We start from the raw sequence: 24,705 nt of genomic DNA on the forward strand, positions 1-24,705 counted from the left end.
GGCCAGCAAAAAGTATTATGAAATTTAGCCATCGGCCACGCGAACTTTGGCGCAACAAAAAAGGCCGCAAAAAACAAGTTTGCACAACGTCGCCATTCTGAGTTATCCGCACATGAAACATTTATAAGATCCTATGAAACTGACGCTGATCGTAGTTGGATTTAATCGTGATCTGCAGATTTATTGAGAGGTTCTTAATGAGTGTATAATGTGACTGTGGTGTGTGATATAACTAGAGACATTTAAAAATATTGCTATTAAAAATGGTTATTCCTACTAACTATTAGCGACATTACTTGGTAAGTGGTAAGTGATGAAAAGATAGATAATCGAGTTTAATAGCAGTCGGTCTGAACATAATTATCAAGCGTTATGTGAGGCGGAAGACGAACTGCCGGTAGGCCTCCAACGAGACGGAGCGACGACCTGGTGAAGGTCGCGGGAATTCGGTGGATGCGAGCGGCACAGGATCGGTCGGAGTGGCGAGCCTTGGGGGAGGCCTATGTCCAGCAGTGGACGTCTATCGGCTGACATGATGATGATGATGCGAGGCGGTTTTTTATCCGACTGACAAAGAAGGAAAGGTCATGTAATACGGTTGTTTGAAGTAACACCTCGTTTGAATTTTATTTAATCTAACTTCACGCTGTGTCCGCAAGTTTACTACTAATGAACATCAAAAATAGTGACCACTCTATCAAAGACTATGAAAAAGAAAATACTTAAACTCCTGCATGGGTTACGTTCCGGTAAAAGTATTTGATATTCTATCTTGTGTGCAAAATTTTATGCATGTTCAATCTTTTTTAGGGTTCCGTACCCAAAGGGTAAAAACGGGACCCTATTACTAAGACTCCGCTGTCCGTCTGTCCGTCGGTCCGTCTGTCCGTCTGTCTGTCAACAGGCTGTATCTCATGAACCGTGATAGCTAGACGGGTGAAATTTTCACAGATGATGTATTTCTGTTGCCGCTATAACAACAAAATTTGTTGTTATAGCGGCAACAGAAAACAAAATGTATGTTTGGGATTTTGTTGCTTATAACCTCGGTGCGCGAGTCCGACTCGCACTTGGCCGGTATTTTATGTGTTTATAAGCAACAAAATCCCAAACATACATTTTGTTTTCTCTCTACTTTTCACAATTATTCAATGATGTAAAGAAGGTTTGAATTGTCTTGGATGTGATGAATGTGATAGTGTATTACATAATTATGTACCAACTGTGTTTAAATCAGAAGCCGAAGCACTTAATTAACGTAAGCTGATTACAAATCTAATTAATTTCGAGCTCTAAATGACTGGACGTTACATTAAACTATCGCGCCGGCACTAATTTAGACAGTTTTGCTAATTTACTTAGTATTCTGACGTGTCTAAAAATATGAGGTAGAGTTTTTATTATTTGTAATATCGACATATTTAGTGATAGCATAGCTTTTATAAATTGTAATATCGACATATTTAGTGATAGCATATCAATAATAAAAAATAAATTAATTAGATACTTTATGGGTGACAATGATTCTGGCGCAGGTCAGGGCTAATGTACTGTGGCTAAATGTACTACCTAACAGATTTTACCTTCTTTTCTACTTATTTTTTGTAATAATCGATCATATTCATATCGATCCTCTGTTCTTGTGTTGTGTGTTCTTGTACATGTGTAATTAAGTTGGGCAATAAGCTTGTTATATTTTATTCCGTTTCTATAAGTGAAAACCTATAATTGGCTATCTAATTCTATTGTAGTTTGTTGATATGTTTAGCGCTGTTGGTTTTCCATGTACCAAAATAAAATAAAAAATAAAAATAAAAATAAAATTATACCACGTTGGTGGCAATCAAGCAAATGCCTGCAACTCCATGCGTGTGTTACATTGCGCGTTGACGACGTTTTAAAAACCTGTATACTCCTTTTTTGAAGATCCCCTTACTGAACTCCTCGACGAAACCTCGGCAGGCCGCTCGTGGCACAGCCAAAGCGTCCGCGAGAGGGAATTCCTCTCAATCCGCATAGCGCGCGACCATTTAGGTTTCAGGGCGTGAGGATGAACACCCTGCCGACGGCGAGCGGTGCGGTGATAGAAAGCGGCCATTTTGTAATAGTAGCAGTAATCACTTTATTGTACAAAAACAGGTCGACATAAATTAGAGGTACAAAGGCGAAGTGATCTCTAATAAAACTGTGATAAACACACAATTAAATGCCCTTACGGAGGAAGTCAAAGTCAATGTCTAAAGCCTATTATAGCACACAAGACTACATGAATGATGAAACACCGTGGGATTGTGATTGAAAATAATTAATTATTTATTATTATGTTAATAATGATGAAATTGATAATTCAATGATTACCTATATTAGGTAATCCGTATTTTTTGACATTTAGATTTTTATTCTAGAAAATTTCTAGACTAGTATTTTTTTATACAATTTTGGTGTTTGACGATCCTTTTGTGAAATTATTATTCTCTATATTTATTCATTTTCTTATGTTAGGTTTTTTATAATATGGATATAAAAGTAAAATATAAAAACACTTACAAAACAATACAAAATACATATAAACAAATTATAAAAAACGTAACCTATGAAATTAAAAATAAATAAATATTAGTGAAATTATTATTATTAAGTTTGACATATCTATAATAATTCAATGTTTTTATGAATAATAATAACTGCATCAATAAATTGCTCTGATATTTAGATTAAGGTAATATTTAAAACTTGACAATTTAAAAGTGCTTGTTGCTAGGCCTATTTGAATAAAGAATATTTTGACTTTGACTGGCTTTATGCTTAGGAGGCCATAAAAACGATGATGACGACGTTTCACGAAGCCCCGCTTTTCCCAATAAGAAGGAAACCCATAGAAATGACCGTCAGAATACCCGCCTAGTTAATTATATCCTAGGATGCACAAAAACATTGCAGGGCCGAAGTTTGGCGGGTGTGGTAATTAATTAAACTGAGCTCGGGATCTTCGGATTGTTTGCAACTATCGGCTCGCTCCGATCGGAGGCGAGTATCGAGATACAGAGATAGCGTTTGTTCAGTTTTTTTTTGTTGTAATAATAATTGTAATTATGGTTGCCTTTAAATTTACTTTGTAGATAAAAGTTTTGAATGATTCACTGTTAGTTTCACCAGACTTATATTGACCGGGACATAGACCGTGATTACCTCTTGTATTGTTTTTCAGCTCAAAAACAATACAAAAGGTAATCACGGTCTATATCCCGGTCAATATAAGTTTTTGTAAATAAAGTAAAATCGAGCCTAAGTTTTTAGAACCTTAAACTTAGTTATATTTACTATTAAGAATCTTTATTTTAACCACCTATATTGTTATAGTTGCGCAGAATGGTTTCGCCTTCAAGTACTGGAGCCCCATTCAGATCTAACAATTTGTTACGGTTATGATACGACCTTGAAGACCGCTCACGATGATTGCTGCATGCAAAACGAAGTGAAAATTGTACACGAGATGCGATGAAAACCTGTTAAAAACCATAAAGAAATAGTAAATAAGAATCTACAGTTTGCCCTGTTTTCTAGTGTTTATATTTAATGTAAGTAGTGTGTAGTGTTTATATTAGCATTAAATTGTAAACTATACAGCATCTGATTAAGTCAAAGTAGTGAAACTGTACTACAACATCTTCAATCCCGTATTTAGTTGAATACCCGCTTTCTACTTTGAGTTTGGGCCAGATTCGGCCGCCATAACTAAGTCTATATTAGCGCGTTCTCCATTAAGCTCAGGTATAGGCGATTGCTTTTCTTGTGTAGTAATGCTTGTCGGCCTGCTTCTAATTTTATTATACGTCAAAAACTAGTTCTGGATACGATATGGATCGGATGTAGTGTGCGCTACGTATGTTACACACACCTTCACACTTTATCTCATTTCATATTTCATGTATCATATTTCATTATTAAACTATACTTCCAACCAACAAGTTGTCTCAATTGACGCCACACCTCACATGGCGATCCTGCCAGTGCGGCCTCGCGCTGCCCTGGTAGCGCGCTGCGCTTACCAGTCAAGGACGTGGAAAAATCAAAATTTGAATTGAAGGATAAAGATAAGGATAAGGGATAAGGGTATTTAAGGATATATTGTCAGTGTCCAAAAACGTCACTTTAGACACTGACTAATTTCTGATCTAATTGTTGACGTATCTTAAAATTAGAATCAGACCGTGTGTTTCGTTTCTTCATATTATTCGCTGGACCTCAAACTACTTCAATACCAAATTTCTTTTAAATCGATTCAGCGGTTTAAGCGTGAATAGGTAACAGACAGACAGAGTAACTTTCGCATTTATAATATTGGTAGGGATTGATACTAAAATACACCATTGAATTTCTTCGCAGATGTATGCAGGTTTTCTCGCGATGTCTTCCTTCATTGAAAAGCTAGTGGTAAATATCGAATGATATTCCGTACATAAGTTCCGAAAAACTCATTGGTACAAAGCTAGGATTGGAACCCGCGACCCGCGATGCAACCTCCGGATTAAAAGCCGGACGATCTACTCGGTCACCACCTCGCACCGAAAAAACCGGAAAGCGGTGCACCGCTTCGATTATATCCTATTGTCTAAAAAAATACATTATAATGGCTAATAATATTTTGACGTAATAACAAGTCCCATACTTTATCAAGTACGTCGGAACGAAACCAAGTAAGTACTAGTATCTCAATAATGTACGTAGACATTTGTCATCCTGCCGGCTGCGGCCTGAAGCGAATCAATATCTAAAAACGGAATGTGGAGCGCAGATTTCGAGAGCTGTGATAATGGATATGTGATGATAAGATTGATTTCAGATAGGACTAATAGGGTTTCCCCGGTTGTCTGTGACCTTTGGTGGAATTCGCGTCAGAAAAATTAAAAATAGACAAATAATTTGCGACTGATAAGTTACAAAGTCTTCCGATACCGATATAGAGCGGTGGTGGTCGAGTGGATTTGACGTCCGATGTCCGAAATCCTGGCTCGTACCAATGAGTTTTTCGGAACTTATGTACGAAATATCATTTGATATTTACCACTAGCTTTTCGGTGAAGGAAAACATTGTGAGGAAACCTGCAATACTCGTACAATAGCGAAGAAATTCAAAGGTGTATGTGAAGTCCCCAATCCGCATTAGGCCAGCGTGGGGACTATAGCCCAAGCCCTCTGAGGATAGAGAAGGCCTGTGCCCAGCAGTGGGACGTATATAGGCTGAATTATTTATATAATTATTAAGTGGATGACAAATTTCTCGATAACGTCATTTTTGACAGGCTGCATATGACAGTTGCCGCCACCATATTTAAACTTTGACCAGGGGGTAGGACTTCCGGTTCGAACGCCATCTTGATAGTAGCCTCGTGATTAATTCCTTTGTTTTTTGCTCATAAATATTGTTTAATGTGTAATATCGATAGCTTTATTATACAGTAATCTAATGTGGTAGTGTGCAGTGAATGGAGAATTAATCTCAAAGCGTGTTCAACCACCATTTTGGAGTCAACGGCCGGTAGTCATATGCTTCTCGTAAAATCCAGCTATCGATTTAACGAGACAACTACAACAACCACCGAACAACGTCGTGCTCTAAGAGCATTTGGTATTTCTACCTCTAACCGTGTCTGGCTAGAGCCCTAGAGGCCCATAATTTTATTGTTTACCGTACACTGGCTATTGCTGATGGCCGATATGTTTTAATCAAGAAATATTAATTCGATCCCACGTGGATCCCACTTTGACGTTGGCGAAATCATCGACAGTATCGATGGAGCCATACTACCTGAAAAATTGATTGATTGATCAGGGGGTAATTGGTTGACCGGCATATTGGTAACTTCGCCGCTTGATTCATTTCTTTGTGTTTCTATGTGTAATATTGATAGCGTATTATGCAGTAAATTAATGTGGAAGTGTGCAGATTATGCAACGCGTTTAACCACCATTCTGGCGTCAACGCCGGATAGCCCACGCGGGTCCTTGTAAACTCCAGCTCTATCACCTTACAAGTGCTCATAACCCAACTAGAATTACCGAACAACGTCGATGTTAACGCCTCGTCTTTGTTCGGGCATCTTCGGGAGCCGTCGCCGACGCAATGCATGGTGCGGGGCGCGGGGCAGCGGGGCCGGCATCGGCCTTTCTCTCAGCAATCAGTGATAACTTAACACCTCTGTATCACAAAGTTTATTATACGTGCATGTACCGGACTACGAGTGTTTTAACTCACCTCATCCACGACCCCAAGATCTTCTCGTTCACCCCTACATGCGTGGACATCTGGCGACCGTGACAGGACACGGTCCGAGAGAAACCTTCGCGGTGTTTTCTATACGAGCATTCGGTATTTTTACCTTTAACCGTGGCTGGTTAGAGCCCTAGAAATGCCATAATTTTATTGTTTTATACCGTACACTCTGGCTGCAGTTTATTACAATTACTTAATATTAATTCGATCCCCCTACAAAAAGCTAGAAATTTGTCAAAACGCTATGGAGAAAAGTATGATGGGAAAGCGACTATCTGATAAAGTAAGAAATATAGATATAAAGAAATGTACTAAAACAAAAGATATTACAACAATTAAGAAGTTAAAATGGAAATGGGCAGGTCACACAATTAGAGGTAGATAAAAGTGGTCTAAGGCAATAATGTACTGGTTTACTAGAGACAAAAAGAGGAAGCATGGCAGGCCAAGAAGAAGATGGGATGATGAGATTAAGAGCGCAGCAGGAGGTTGCTGGACTACAATAACAAAAGAGGGATAAATGGAAAGAGCTAGGGGAGGCCTTTGCCTACAAAAGGCATACAGATGGAAATTAGATATATATATATATATACATATATGTTAACAAATTGTACTTACAAAACGCTTGTCTGAAATAAAGGCTATTATTATAATTCGATCCCAAGTGGGATCCACTTTGACGTTGGCGAAATCATCGACAGTATCGATGGAGCCATATTACCCAAAGATTGATGAAACATTGACCAGGGCTCAAGTACATTGTACATGCGCGGTGCAACTCGCATAGATTAGCCACACACATTTCCTAATTCCTCGTAAATTGCTCGTCAGTAACAGTTGATACACACAACGCCGAAACAAGCCGAGCACAAATATTAAACCTGCAGCACATACGTAAATTAAATATACCCCCGCCAATTTTTCAGTGAAATTTCAGTGAAAATTCAGCCGCAGCCACATATTATAATAATGAAGCGGCGGGCTTCCGTCAGCAGAGACATGCCATTTGCATTTTATTAAAATCACAATTTTATTTTTTAGCGTGTGGCGGGGGTTCATATTTTAGAGGCCGCTGTGGAAATAGGGGTTTGAGGTTCATTTCTGGCGTTTGTTGAAAGAATAATGGTCTGGTGGTCTTCTGGTAAAAAATAGGTAAGTAACTAAGTGCTCCTTATTTTCTATAGCTGTTTCTCTTTTTACACACTTTTATTACACACTTTTATTTAGCTTCACTGCGTGTATACCTTTGTATATATAGTGCTTCAAATCTTGTAACTAAAATTTGAACCACTTCCCGGTATCTGATTCAGTTGAAATTTGGAGTACTATCGTAATTCCGGTGACAATTAAATTAAATTGAATTAAAAAGCTTTTATTTCGGATTAATTACATCCATAGAATTACATATTATTAAAATTAAAATTAAAAAAATTAAATTAATATTAAACTTAAAACTAACTTAAACTAAACATATTTAAATGCCAAATAATTTTTCCTAAATCGTGTTTTTATTATTTGTATTTTTTATATTATTTAGTTTTTTTTTAATATTTGTATTGTTCAATTTTAATTATTGTTGTTTTTGTATTGTGCCACTAACATAGTTATTAAGATACTCTGTAACTAACAAACTATGGATCAGCTCGGTCTGAAATAAATGATTTATTATTATTATTAATGCAATAATATGCTAACATGGAGGTGTTCTGATGATGCAGCCGGTAGGTAGCCAAAGGAACTCCTCGATGGAAAAACACAAACACATCAAGTTTAGGCTCATTAGAAAGGTCTCAAGAAGTACTCGATAGACATTCAAATGAGAAGAAGTACAGTCAGCAATAAAAGTGTGTGTCACAAAAAAAATGACAGTTACTTGTTTGCAGATTTTTTTGCAACGGTGAGAAATTCGATGTTTCGATGGCTTTTGAGTTTTAATATTAAGGTATATGCCTCATGTTCTTAAATATAGTAGCTTTTGTTCTGCCTAACATCTGGCTCTAGTTAAAAAGGGTACAAGTGCCATATGGAACTTACGTTTTTCACTTGATACTTAAAGCTCGTTCCCACTATGTCGGATGTCGGAAATATTTTTAATCGGGTGTCGTAGCGGCAGAACATTTTATTTGAAGCTATTCACACACGAACGACGATTTTGTGTCGGATCCGACATAAAATATCGTGTGTTTTGTCAGCCCTCCATCCGGAAAAAAATCGTGACGTTGGCGCTGTTCATATGATGTCGGATGTCGGACCGACCCCGGCCGCGCCGCACCCCCTATGCCGGCTGTGCCTCCCGCGCGTCAAATGAGAACCTCAAATGGCACCAGCTGCGGTCGTGGCCGACAGCCGACTAGTGTGAACAGAGGCACCGACACCCGATTAAAAATCGTCCCGACAGCCGACTAGTGTGAACAGAGGCGCCGACACCCGATTAAAAGTCGTCCCGACAGGCGACATAGTGGGAACCCCTTTTCAATAGTCATGCCTCGATATAATAAAATTTTAAAATTATTTATAGTTGGTTTTAGTTTTTTATGGACCAAACGAGAACGAATCGCCTGACGGTAAGCGATTACCGTAACCCATGGACACCTGTAACACCAGACGGGGTTGTGCGTTGCCGGCCATTGAGATGCGAGTACGCTCTTTTCTTAAAAGTTTGAATGTCGTATCGGTATAAATACCGAAGGCGACAGTTCATTCCACAGTTTAGCTGTGCCAGAAAGAAGCTGTCGGAGCAGTTCTTTTGTACTGTAAAATACAAGTACGTTGTAGCGACAGCCTACGCAAGTAGCAAAGTAGCGTCAGCGACGTCATAATGACGTAATTATAAAAAAAAAAAAAAAAAAAACTAATTTATTGTCGCAGTAAGTATATAAAAAAAAACAGTAGTAGGTACAAGCTTAAACCACAACAGTATTATTATACAAGTAGGAACTAACTATGCCGTAATTATGCCGTCATAATGACGTCGCTGACGTCACAATGACGTATAAATGCTGTTAGTGGTCATTATCATTGAACTATTATTGCTAACGTATAGAACCGGCATAGCGAACAAGTATTTAGCGCCATGAGCTGATGCGGTTTTGGAATAGAATAGAATAGAATAGAAGAAATTTATTCAAAAACGTTTAACTTAAATATTACTTGAGACATACAGAACCAACTTATTATTAAGCGTCACTGAAACGGTCTCCACTCAGCTTAATGTCAAGAATCCACCTAAGGATCTCGACGCTGGTCTTCCGAGGAGACCCTTCCGAGAGAGCGCAACTACACGCTAAAGTACAAAATTTTGGCATCAAACCATAGAAGCGGAGCGTGAATCTCGCGACTTAAACGCGTAAGCGCCATGAATTTTACGGCGCTTACGACTTTTTGGTCGCGTGGTGGTTGTGAATGCGTCAATTTCACTGTCTGTTATGTCGTCTCTATAATAATAATAATAATTGGATAAACAAATTGTAATACAACTTAGATACGTAAACAACTCACATCAAGAAACTATGTTCACCTGTTTGTAGACCTAAAGTTTATAAGTAAAGACGATCCTTCAATCCGAGCCCTTAGCATGTAAATACAGGCTATATTAGCACCTATTTACAAGCAATCAAGGCCTGTTTCAGCGTAAAGCGACCTGCAAATTGGGCTCTCGAATGGGCTTCTAAACTAGCCGCCTTACATTATCCACTACAAACTCTAGCCCGTATACACGTATACATTGTTCACCGCGCGCCACAGACCATCTAGGCTGCATTATAAATCGTCTACAAATGATTTAAAAAAATTGTTTTACTTTGGCGTATTCATATGTAACATATATATATTTCTAGTCAGAAACACAATCTATTTTTATTTCAATAAGAGAAAAAAGTGTTCATACACTTTTTGAGCTTAGTGTTTTTTTTTTTGCTTTGTGCTACGTGTACCCTCTCACTAAGAGTATGACAAATGTCAGTGTTACCACAACTTTGTAAAAAAGTTGTATTCGTGTCAATTTTTTTTAAGTTTGCACGGTTGATAGACGCAGTATAATCGAATTTAAACTCTTGTGAGACATACTAACATTAAATAATTTCACGTGTTTTAGTCACTCGCGCGACATGTTATGTGTGTTGTTATGTTGTGTTTGTGTTATGTTAGACGTAGTTATAGCGGTTTTTTTGCATGCCAGTTGCTGGTGAATGTATGTGCATCGTTTTTAAATCCATCTTTTGTTTCATATTTTAATAAAGATATTTGATTTGGTTGTCATTTTCTTTTGGTTCTTAAATTTTTTATTTGTAATCTCTTTTGTTCGAGACATACGGGCCAATTTGAACAATGATCTAGATATCAACTAGATATCCACTAGATATGAAACAGAAACGATAAAGAGATATTTAAGAAAGTCATGTCAAATTTGACATTTCCGCGATTCCGAATATCCTCTTGAACGATCTCTTTAAGATTTGCTTAAGATATTACTTAGACATCCAATGGATATCTAATGGATATCCCAAAACGTCACAATAATTATAGCGTGAAAAGACAATTGGTTTCTCGAATCGAACTGCAAAAGATAACTAGAGTTTTGAATGATTCACGGTTAGTTTGACTAGACTTATATTGACCGGGATATAGACCGTGATTACCTTTTGTATTATTTGTGAGCTCCCGATATTTCGACGCAGTTACATGCATCATGTTCACGGGAGCTCACAAATAATACAAAAGGTAATCACGGTCTATATCCCGGTCAATATAAGTCTAGTAAAAGATAACTAGTTAAGAACTAAACTATAACGTATCTATTAGATCACGTATTGTTTTCGTATCTAGTAATTATCACGTTGTTCGAATTGACCGGACAATTATATGGAACGTTCCTTTAATATATGAATGGTCTAGTCTAAGTGGTCTGTAAGCACACAACGTAGCTCAAGCTCGCGCCTCACCTTGCCAAAAATGCTAACAACCACAAATCACAAACATTGAGTGAAATACAGAATCTTGGCGGAAGAACATTATTCTCAGCTACCTGTGTCTATAAATACGCCAACTAGCAGACCGAATTCTAGAGGCGGAAATGGGTAAGCTGGAGTTGGTTGGTGGTTAGGGGTTCCTTTTTTATGAGGACGTTAAGATAAGATAAGATAAGGTAAGATAATGTAAGATAAGATAAGATAAGATAAGATAAGATAAGATAAGATATATTTATTTGCAAAAATGTAGTGGTTATACCTAAATACCTAAATAAACAAGGGCCTGACACTCTTTGATAGAGAAAGATAGTATTATTGCGATTCCTATAAGAGGAAAGAGAAAATAGTGCCATGCTTTGTCCTTATCACCGACCGGGTTTTGTTTCATGGTCGGGTTATGGCAGCATAGGTAGGAGGCGATGGCGAAATACCGAAATTTATAAGTGAAAGAGAAAAAGGATTATGCTGCCATACATTATGACCTTTGATTTGAATCCCTTAGTTTTCTAATGTTTTTTGTAGCTTATCATATTAACAACAACGGATTTTAGCAATATAGTATCCCATATTTACTTCAAAGTTCATTGTTTTCGAAATATTTGGCATCAAAGCTAAACAATTTTAGGCCAAAAAACTGGTTTTCTGGCCATAACTTTTGTGTTAATTAGTTTAAAATTAAAACCTTAGACAAATTTTTAGAGACGTCTAAGACGAACCTAAATATGTAGATTTCGTATAAGTAAGATCTTTCACAGCAATGAGATACGAAAAAAGTGTTTTTTTAGACAATGTTTAAAACAATCATAAATAAATAAGTATTCATTTTTTTACAATCCGGTAGACTAAAATGGAGATAAAAGATTGAAGAACCGATAGCCGCTTGTCTGGTAATTCTATATGTAGTGCAAAAGTAGAAGATACGATTCAAAACTTGTCAAAAATCGATGAAAACCTCAGGTAGCCCCTTAACCTGTCAATACATGAATATGTCTTTCTCTTACTCCTGGTCGCTCGGTTTCATGTCTATAACTACTATACTATGTCTATGTAAATAAATAACTTTTTTTTAAAGGATAACACATTAGAACGGTACCAGTCCGGTCAGATGTGAAACTTCGTTTTCTATGACGGCTGATTGGTGATTACGTCATGCTTTCTATAGGAAATGAAGTGTGGGACGCCTCGGCCCGGACCCGGACCGTTCTATCGTGAGTCGTCCTTTAAAGGCACGGAGGGTTCTCTTGAATTGGTTTTAAAATTACACCTAATATGGCGAAAAAAGTAACCAACTGAAAGACCGTATAAAATTTCTTGTGAAATGAGGATTTATCTCGATAAAGACAAACTAATTGTCCACGCATTTCGAAATTGATTTAATTTTCTTTATTTAGGATTACCAAGAGATAATACATCTTAAATGCTCTTAAATCTGTATAACAATAATGACTGATGCTTATTTATCTAATTACTAGCTTTTGCCCGCCACTTCGTCTGCGTGGACTTAGTAACAGCAGCTAAAGTAAGTATAGCGCCTGGAAAAATTATCATAGCAATCTAAATTTGAGCATATTATGCACACAAATTAGCAGGCACTTCGTTAATTATCTCAATTCCACCCCGCTTTTTACTTTCTTAAGGGACGATTTTCGGGATAAAAACTATCCTATGTCCTTCTCAGGGACTCAACCTATCTCTATGCCAAATTTCATCTAAATCGATTCAGCGGTTTAAGCGTGAAGAGGGAACACACAGACAGAAAGACAGACAGACAGACAGACAGACTTTCGCATAATATTAGTATGGATAGGTAACCACGGCTATAAGTATCTTGTACCTGTGAACAAGGGTGAACCATGGTTGCATGCAGTAAAATTATGGTGATATGAATTAGTGCATTACATGATGATTGATGGAGATGTATTGGAATGATTTTAGTTTTAGAGCAAAGTAGGTATATATTTCCTTTTATGGTACCTTCAGGTATGAAATCTACTTACGCTACAATATATACCTATATGCTCATTTGTAGAGATAAATACATAGGTACCTACTTAGATACATAATTCAGAAGATCGCGCTACTTACACAAATAGATACTGTTATCGTTATTTGAACCAACAGGGGCCCGTTTATCAAAAGCTTGTAGCTTGTAATACAAGTGGAAATCCCTTTTTAATAAAAGCTGTCAAAAAGGGACTTCCACTTGTATTACAAGCTACAAGCTTTTGATAAACGGGCCCCAGGACTACCAGCTTGTAAGTAGGACTTGTAAATAGGTGTTCAGGTAATAAAAATTAAAACTGTAGGCACTTCTAATAAATACTCAAAAGACCCATTATAGGTCTACCGTTTAACGTACAGTAAACTTAGATATATATCTTTGGGTCTAAGCTGCCTTTCACTAAAAACACTTCGAAGCTACCTCACAAATCGTCCGAGTTAAGGCGGTTCCCTGAGCCAGAAGGCGAAAAATCCCCTTATATGATCATAATTTTCTAAGAGGCGTTGACATTCGTAGACGTGGAAAAAATATATGTAGTTCTTGACTATATTATCTTTAACAACATAGCTTCCGATACACGAATTATGACACTTCACTCGATACAATTAATTTCCGAAGTAACCTCTAACTCGGACTTTTAAACCAATTTTACTCGGTTATTTATTATGTGATACTATAAACAAAAAAAGAAGAAAAAAACAATCTTAACTTAAATAGTAATTTCATAGCTTTCGAATTTCGATATTGTAAGGTAACGTTTTTAAAATAAATAAAAATCGACAAATTTCGATCAAAATTGACACTTGGCGCGCATGATCTTTCCCGTTCTTTCTTGCGAAATGTGACAGTGACAGCGGCAAACCGATGGAATGGATGTAAGACTATAAAATCAAAATCCACGTTCCTGGCCCGTTTTCCGTCGCGCCGACCCCGAGTCCGGCATGAAAGTTCAAGTTTCTTTGCGATCCGCATTTTTAATGTGAAACATAGAGCGGCGAGTCCATTAGTCAGTCAGACTGGTTTTCTTTTTAACCGGCCGGCGACGGCATTTCATAGCCAAAACAAATCGTGAATCACTGCCAAAAATCCTGTGACGCTGCCACGAGACTTGGCGAGTCCGCATTAGCCTGGGGGTACTAATGGAGCTGGTTCGAGGTGCTGTTATGCCAGATTTTTGTGAGATTTAAAATGAGAAATTTTTTGTGAAAATTACTTACTTCGAGGCGATTTTAAATAAGACCTATAAAAAGCTTTTCAATGTGGCTATACCGTGAGACACAGACATATTAAATATATTAATAACGGGTCACTTACCCGTTACACCCGTTATCTGTGGGTGTTTTAGGTACTACGTCGGTGGACAGTGTGGACGAACCATTAGCGAATGACGTAGTGAGTGTTGTGTGCAACCCATCATTTGACAATAATACCGTAAACGAGGGTAGTTTCTCGTCCCCCCTGCCGCCACCGGCGCCCGAGCAGAGTCATCGGGCGCGGAGGGCTGCGGCCCGCAGTGCGCCAGTCCGTTCACCGTCAACGCAAGCTCCTGATGACACTACTCGGTACGGAGTGAAACGTATCGAGCGTTTTTCGACTTAAAATACGTGAGTGACCCGTTATTAATATGTTTAATGTGACTATACCGACTATGCGGACGCTTTATTTATCATTCAAACATAAGCAAAATGTAGTGAAATGGGACGCATGTCAACAATTTATAAGGACAATGTACTGCGTACTTGTCCATGCGGCATTTTTACGAATCTACTAAACTACTGAATAAATTTCAATAATCGAAGTGCAAATAAAAATGTCGATACAGGCGCACAGCTTGTAAGGTTGCAATTCACCTAACATGATACTCCTCTCTTTTCTTATGCCTCCGCCTTCGCCTACTGCAATTCTGTCAGCAACATCCCTGTTATTTTTTGTAAACGAACTCGTAATGCAACTCGCATCGAGTTCCCATCGTACGAGCAAGCTGAGACTTTATATAGGTACATATTAAACGGCCACATCCATCTATGTCTAGTGACAGCGACAAATCTCTTCACTCTGTATTGTGTGGAATGTTCAATCATTTCTCCTTGTCTGCGCGGTCGTGCCCGGGAATGCGAGGTGCAACGAAGATAACTGTTTCAAAAGATGGTTAGCGTTTCAAAATATGTAGAGAAGAGTATTTTATAATGAAGTATTTACTTAATAGGATTTGCGGATTATAACAGTCATCGTAAATGTAAATTAACCACGACAGGAACTAAATGTTGTTAAAAGCATCTTAAAAATATCTATTTTACAAAGTTATGGTGGCTAATTTCTAGTGACAGCATATCAAACAAATCATCAGGACCATTCCAGAAAAAATCGGGTATTTAGGTGGCACTATTTTTGTATTACTTCTAATAACACTCATAAGTCGATATATGTGTTTAACATGATAATTTAGCAAATTCAACGGTAGAGAATACAGATTTCAGCAGATTATTAAAATAGCTGCTATACGTGTCACGTCTCGGACAAAGTAGATCTTTTTGTGGAATGCCCCAAATCAATTCGGCAAGTCAAAGCTAATTTGGCATACTTGTATTAGAAACCTGTAAGACAAGGCATAGAGTAACTTATACTAGAGCGATACTGTTATAGTAAATTTTGTAACCCCAGTAAATTCACTGACATCTGTCGACACACTTTAAAACTAAAAATAAAGATTTATAAAAATACGATAGAATGTATTTAAATATAGATAAATGATTTTTTTTATTTGCATTAATTATTTTTATGATTTTGACCCATGTTCTTTCACTGATATGCATTAAAATTGTTAAATAACAAACGAAACCGTCAACGCCATATATACGACTGTAGGCCAAAACTAGTAGCGCCCTCTGAACGAGAATCAAATTTTCTTGATTTTCGAGGCACGTTTTATCCTTAGACTGTATCCATCTATTACGGAGTTATATCTATCTTTGGACAAGGTAAACATAATTCGGTATCTATAGAGCAGTAACTTAACTTGTATCATTAGATGTATTCGTCACCTTACGTAAGTCTGTATGCCGAATTTTAGCCATTTTATCTAAAGCAAAGCGTCTCACCAAAACCGTATCGGGTCGATCGACCGACCAATAGATCGGGTGAAATATCAGCCAGCCGCAACGTAACATTTTGCGGAATCGTTTTTGTCTTGATTGGGTTAGAACACGCAGCGGAATAACTTTAGGAACTTTAAACTTCAATTTGTATGTGAACCTATGTTTATAATTCTTAACAAACGGAATCATGAATAAAACGATCGACAACTTTTTTTTTTTTTTTTTTATGTGATATTCAGCAAACGAGCAGACGAGCCGCCTGATGGGAAGCAGTCATCGTCGCCCATGGACGTAAGCAACATCACAGTAGCCACTTAAGCATTGCCGACCCTTGAGAACCCTAAATACCCGCTTCTTGAAGAATCCCATGTCGTAGCACAAAGGAAATACCTCAGGAGGCAACTCATTCCACATTCTGCACGTTCTGGGAAGAAACGAGCGGGATGCCCGCTTATTCATGGTGTGCCATGTGTCTAAGAAGTGAGGATGAGCTTTGCTCCTTTGGCGGGAGGTGCGGTGATAGAAACGAGACGATGGCACCAGATCAAAAAGTTCTTCGGAACATTCCCCATTGTACAGACGGTAGAACATGCAAAGAGAGCTAAAGAAAAATCTGAACTCAATAAGGAAGCTGAACAGCCAGTTAATCCGAACTGCATTGATCAAATAAGTTGTATTTCGATAACCACAATAACGACTTTTGTTATACATATTTAATTAGGCATTAAGCGACGACGATAGCGGCGAGGCGATTGACGAGCGGTCTGGCCTAGTGGGTACCCTGCCTGTGAAGCCGATGGTCCTGGGTTCGAATCCCGGTAAGGGCATTTATTTGTGTGATGAGCACAGATATTTGTTCCTGAGTCATGGGTGTTTACTATTTATTTAAGTATTTATATGTTATATATATCGTTGTCTGAGTAACATAACACAAGCCTCCTTGGGCTTACCGTGGGACTTAGTCAATCTGTGTAAGAATGTCCTATAATATTTATTTATTTATTTTATTAAGAAAAGTTTCACGTCGTAACGGCCTTTAAATATCCGAGTAAAAAAAAACGATTAGCTTATTTTTGTTTTTTCGGTTAACTCGCTTAGCTTATTTTCAAACAGTTCAAACACAGCCTTATCTAACCCAGGTAGCGAAATGACGTAAAATGACGTCAGCAACGTCACAATGACGGCATTATTACGTCATTACGACGTCGCTGACGTCATTTGACGTAATTTTGCTACCTGGGAAGTTTAGAAGATATTTTGCTAGGAAACGATTCTAGTCTGATAACTTTAGCCTACTTAGTGTCAGTTGCACCATCCGCACTTGACAGACTGATCAACGTCACTGGGCGCGCCGCGGCGGTTTACTATGAAACTATTCATACAATAAAATTTAACGAACTCTAACGATTACTAACAGTTGGTGCAACTGACCCTTACACTCTTGTTCCGTCAAATAAAATAGCTTTTATACAAGTATTTTAGAAAAATCCATGAGAATTTGCCTCCGCCGTTGTCACAGCGCCTACAATTTAGCTGGCTATTGAAGTAAAATTGGCCGTGGAGTGGGGATAAGTACAGTGGTGGAAGTGATGTTTTCTAAGTGGCATTTTAGCCGACTTTAAAGCTGGCTTTCCACTGAAGCGGAGATGAAAGGAATCAACAAAAAATAGCATTGGTTGTCATCCAGCAGAGCGGAGAAGAGATGGCGATTGAAATGAAATGAAATGAAATGCGTTTATTTGCTTAACATTATGTACAGATAAGATGGTAGAGTCAAAAGTATTATGTACAGATAATGCCAATACCTTATAATAGTAGGCATGCAAAATAATTTAAAACTTAAAACCTATTAACGTTATATTACATATTTACACAATCAATTACAATAATTTATTAAACATTTATATTACAACTATCACAATGATTAAGTTACGAAATGGGTCGGACCTATTTGACTGTACCTACTCTATATAAGCGACAATGTGGTACCTTTTGCTTGAAAACGTCACATATCAAGTCTATATCAAAGGGTTGTATAGAAAAATTAGACTGCGAAATATACTTTTTCACCTCAGCAGCTCGAACAAGCCTACTTTCGTCACTCCCTGGAGTGAGGAAAGTGTGACTTTCCTCACTCCCGGGAGTGAAACAATGTAGCTTTTTAATTTAGTGAAGGCCATGAACTTCATACTACGGAACGGTACGGTACGGTACGGTACGGTACGGTACGGTACGGTAAGGTCCGGTCCGGTCCGGTCCGGTCCGGTCCGGTCCGGTCTCGTATCGTATCGTATCGTACATATTATAATACTTTATTTTTCTGTTTATTCTGTGTAATTCGAAATACATTTTAACCTTTAATATGTTCTCATTACTGAGGTGAAAAATTATGTGTGCAACACGAGAGCAAAGTTATTTTACATCTCGTGTTTATGAGTCCCTCGCTACGCTCAAGATTCTACCTTAGAATCACTTGCTTCGCTCGTGATTCAATTATAGAATCTTTCGCTTTCTCGGGACTCAAAATAAACACTCGCAAGAAAAACCAACTTTCCTCTCTTGTTGCACAAATAACTATTGAACGCGAATTGTCGATATGTCTATATGAAATATTCCAGGGTGGCAGATATTTTTGGCGTGTTGTTTCATCAGTTACTATTGATGCTGACTTTACATCTAAATAATAGCGAAAACAGGTTTGTGACAGTTATTATTATAGGTATGTATGTACAAAGAGGATATAATATTATAGAGCGGTACTGTCATAGTAAATTTTGTACCCACAGTAAATTCACTGCCATCTATCGACACACTTTAAAACTAAAAATGAAGATTTATAAAAATACGATAAAATGTATTTAAATATGGATAAATGATTTTTTTTATTTGCATTAATTATTTTTATTATTTTGACCCATGTTCTTTCACTGATATGCGTTAAAATTGTTAAATAACAAACGAAACCGTCAACGCCCTTTATACGAGAGTAGGCCAAAGGTAGTAGCGACATCTGATCGAAAATCAAATTTTCGTGATTTTCGAGGCACGTTTTTTCCTTAGACTGTATCCATCTATTACGGAGTTATTATCTATCTTTGGTATGTAGGTACCTTCTTAGTTGTACTTAGTAACCCGTAATGTAAATTTTGAATTTCCCGACCTTTTCCTTCTGAAAAATTGGTTTGCTAGACTATATTTTGATAGCAAGTGTTTAAGCAAACCCTAACACGCTTCACTGTTAAGACATCACCCATGACAGTCTGTTTTGACAGCCACTACAACAGCACAATTAAGGCGTGTGCACCCATTCCCACCCACATTCAACAACTACACATCCCATTTAAATCAAAAGGAATTCGATGCTCGCACCTTTTTTTTCTCAAGCTTACTTACACACGTGCGAATGAGAGATGCGTTTAGTTTTGGTGTTAGATGGTAGTTTTCCGAGTGCAGTTGTGGAGGGATATTTGTGCAGCTGCGGCGGGCGATGCACGGCAAACACGCCAAATTGCACGCTGGCGGTTCTGTTGTTTTTGTGTGCATGCGGGATTGAGACGTTTTAAAACGTTCTATCATAGTTAGGAAGCTGAAATATTTGAATATTTTGGTAAATTTAAGCTTCGTATAGTAAGCTTTACAAATTAAAAGTGGAAAAATTCACTTGGGTGGGACTCACCCACCCAAACCCATTGATGCTTTAGAAATGCTGGAGAAGGATGCTGCGGATATCGTGGACTCAGCGTCGCACTAATATATGCATTCTTCAGTAACTCAAGGTTACACAACGACTTTCGGCAATCGTTCACTCGTATCCTTAGATACTTCGGTCACGTTACGCGCAGGGAAGACGACGCCACACAGAAAAAAAGGTTGACTACAACCAAGAAAAAATTCTTGAACGAAGAAAATTTGAAGGAAGACCGAAATAATCTTGAACCAAGAAAAAAGTTCTTGGCTCGGGAATTTTTTTCTTGGCTCAAGAATTTTTTTTCTTAGACCAATACCTTTTTTTTGGTTCAAGATAATTGAGCGCAGCATTTTAGGTGTGAAGAGGACCGATCGTATCCGGAACACCACGCTGCGCGCAAAAACCCGCATTGCTGACGTCGGTGGTAAGACTGCTAGGCTCAAATGGGACTGGGCCGGTCACGTCTGCCGCATGCATCCAGACAGATGGGCTAGCATAGGATGCCAGAAGAGGGGCGCGGACCCGGCAGGCCCAGACGGAGATGGCGGGACGACCTAGACACCTTTCTCAACAACTGGCCGGAGGAGGCACTATATCGGGAGTCGTGGAAGACAAGGGGAGAGGCCTTTGCCCAGCAGTGGGACACCATAATGGGCTAGTAAACAAAATAATAATAATAATAATAATTTCGGTCTTCCTTTACATTTTCTTGATTCAAGAATTTTTTTCTTGGTTCAAGTCAACTTTTTTTCTGTGCATAGAGAGGCTTGTTGTCCAGGGCAGAGTGGATGATGGCACAGGACCTACTATTCAATATACTCTATGCACAAGACCCAGATTGCGGCCCTCAATGCGATGGACCGACCAAGTCAAATCTCTCACCGGGTCACGTTTAAATCGTGCGGAATGCAATAAATAGAGAAGCATGGCGGGAAACGAAAAAAGCCGTACAACGACCTCAATGAGCACGACTGCTCTAAGAGTATCCGACTGAGAAGAGACCCACCCATAACGGAATGCTTCCAGTTTTAATTTGTTTCTAAGCGTAATAGCATCGTTCGTAGACGTTTCTGCTTGATACAATATTAACTTCGTATTGTATTATTCGAAGAATGTTTAAGCCAATTGAGAGAACTGTACTTAAGTCTTTTTTAGGGTTCCGTACCCAAAGGGTAAAAATGGGATCCTATTACTAAGACTCCACTTCTGTCTGTCTGTCCGTCTGTCTGTCACCAGGCTGTATCTCATGAACCGTGATAACTAGATAGTTGAAATTTTGACAGATGTATTTATGTTGCCGATTAATACTAAAAACAGAATGAAATAAATATGATTTATTTTATTTTGTTTTCTGAATAAACGTGATTTTTTGGCGTATTTTTTTTTGCGTAATTTTACGGAACCCTTCGTGCGCGAGTCAGACTCGCACTTGGCCGGTTTTTTGTAATTAATTAGGAAGTACTTTTGTGCAAAGCATAATAAAATTTCTATCTAAATATCTAAGTGTCCTTTTTGTTTGTACCAAGTACTTTACCTCCCTTTAGCGCGCAGAAGGTGCTTTCAATTTTAAAACATGTTACTGATTTGATATTAATTAGTTCACCTCGTCATTAATGATACAAAACAAAAAGCACAATTATCATCAGAATTTAATACATACACGTCTCACTTCACAACCTTCAAGAAAAGAGCGTACTCCCATAAATTACGGCAACGCACTTAAAACCCCTCTGATGTTCCGCGTATCGATGGTCGAATTGGGCTAGCCACGCTAGTGTAGTGCGGATTGGGAACTTCACACGCCTTTGGATTTCCTCGCAGATACATACATACATATAATCACGCCTATGTCCCGGAGGGGTAGGCAGAGACCATGGATTTCCACTTGCGACGATCCTGACATACCTCTTTCGTTTCCTTCAACTTCATAACATTCCTCATACACGCTCGCCGGTTTAGGGTGCTCTTGACCTGGCCTTTCTTCAGGATTTCCCCGATCTGATCAGAGAAAGTCCGCCGAGGTCTACCCCTTTCAACTCCCGCTTCTACTCGCAGATGTTTGCAGTAATTACTTACTATTTTAACAAAGAGAAAGCATAAGTTTAAATTGTACTTGGATTTTATTGTGAATGAGTTAAATGTACAGTCCGTTAACTCTCAGAATGACATTCGTTTTTCGGGTAAAATCGGACGTAATGACAAAAAAAAATGATAAAATAATCGCACTTAAACTATCGTGAGACATATTTCAAAATATTTATTAGTACGGTTTTTACTCACTATTATTTTTCCGAAACATGTCGCCAAAAGCGACTAAAAATAATAGTGAGTAAAAACCGTACTGATAAATATTTTTAATGACAAAATAAATGACAAAAAATGGTAAAATTACAGTTTCTTACTGATTTCATAGAGTAACTTATACTAGAGCGGTACTACCATAGTAAATTTTGTAACCCCAGTAAGTTCACTGCCATCTGTCGACACACTTTAAAACTAAAAATGAAGATTTATAAAAATACGATAAAATGTATTTAAATATAGATAAATGATTTTTTTATTTGCATTAATTATTTTTATGATTTTGACCCATGTTCTGTCACTGATATGCGTTAAAATTGTTAAATAACAAACGAAACCGTCAACGTCATCTATACGACAGTTGGCCAAAACTAGTAGCGCCCTCTGAACGAGAATCAAATTTTCTTGATTTTCGAGGCACGTTTTTTCCTTAGACTGTATCCATCTATTACGGAGTTATATCTATCTTTGCTGATTTAGTTGCAATCCAACACCCAAAGAGTGCAATCGTCTTTTCAGCCTTAAGCTATATAAGAGTAGTTAATACCACCATAACAATAATATCACAATTTTCCAATTGTATAATTTTACCATATGAATTGAAATATGTGACTGGTATTATCAACTCTATATAATTTCAAATTTGTTTTCGAATTTCAAATTCTGATTCTATTTTATTTAGATTATGACAAAAAGTCAAATCGCAATATAGTCATCAACCGAATATTAAGCATAATGTCATTAAATTAGGGCTTATTTTACATTGAGACAATAGGTATCCTTAACTTTTTGCGGTAAGCTTAAAACTTTTTGTGAGTTAATAAGAAAGCAGAACAGCAGTATAACCTTCGCGTGTTACCGCCGATACCCGATGTATCTTTCTAAAATCCGAAGGTCATTCTGAGAGTTAACGGACTGCAAAGATAGATATAACTCCGTAATAGATGGATACAGTCTAAGGAAAAAACGTGCCTCGAAAATCAAGAAAATTTGATTCTCGTTCAGAGGGCGCTACTAGTTTTGGCCTACAGTCGTATAGATGGCGTTGACGATTTCGTTTGTTATTTAACAATTTTAATGCATATCAGTGACAGAACATGGGTCAAAATCATAAAAATTATTAATGCAAATAAAAAAATCATTTATCTATATTTAAATACATTCTATCGTATTTTTATAAATCTTCATTTTTAGTTTTAAAGTGTGTCGACAGATGGCAGTGAATTTACTGGGGTTACAAAATTTACTATGACAGTACCGCTCTAGTATAAGTTACTCTATGACGGACTGTAATGACTGTGTTTTAAATTATTAATGTTTTGAGTGATTGATAACTAATCTATTTTAATAGAAAAGAAAGTAAACTCATTGTTACAAGAGAGATACCGGGTCGTATCCAGCTGCTATTTAATTAACAAAAAAATTTAACCACAATGTCACAATGTGCAGTACAGTCAAGGGCATAAATATATATACATTCCCAAAGTTTCAAAAATATGTGTACGCTCTTACACCTTAGACAATAAAGTCGTGTTCAGATATATTTGAGCCATTTATTTGTATCGATATTTTTGCCTTCGACTGTACCTAAAAATTCTTCCGAAAAGACGACGCCGATTCAAAAATTCAAAAATGTAGGGTACGTCAGTTTTATCTTGTTTTGACATAGCTCGCTCTGAATCGTTTATCAATATCAAATCAAAAACATATTTTTCAAGTCTGTATGTTACCTCAACTACATAAAATTTACACATATTTTTCTTCCGTTTTCAAAATCAGCCTCCATTGTAAACCGCTATTAAGTCCGTTCATTAGTACGCATGGACAATTGTCCGTCCGTCCGGCTACGAGCTGCAACATCCCAAACTAAACATCGTAACTCCATACAAGTTTCATAGTGACATAGGACTTTTTGGTACTGGGTGGTGTGGTAAAAATTTGCATACTGCATAATCGTGTAGCGGTGCTACGTCGTAGCTTGCTACGGCGTAGACCTTTACGCCTTGGCTACGGAATTGTTTGAAATCTTTGGAGCTTCTATTTAAAGGCAAATAATATGCTAATAATAATAAGCTATGTAATAATATATACTGTCAACCGGGGTGAATAGGGATGGCTGGGGTGAATAGGGACAAAACTTAATTGTAATTTGTATTGTATTGTAAAGTTAGCTTATTGTGCATCCTATTCTAGTTTAATTTAAGTTAATGTAGTCAGTAATTAAGTTAATTTAAGGCAGTTTTATGTAATACAAATTTAATGTATTATAAGGACCCATTTGCATGCTGCCAAAAACAGCTAAGAGGCTAGACCATGTAACTTTTATAATATCTATGTAAAACCATTTTGTGCAAATAAATGATTATGATTAAAAATGT

Source organism: Cydia strobilella, chromosome 1 (assembly GCF_947568885.1).
Source record: "Cydia strobilella chromosome 1, ilCydStro3.1, whole genome shotgun sequence".
Lineage (NCBI taxonomy): Eukaryota > Metazoa > Arthropoda > Insecta > Lepidoptera > Tortricidae > Cydia > Cydia strobilella.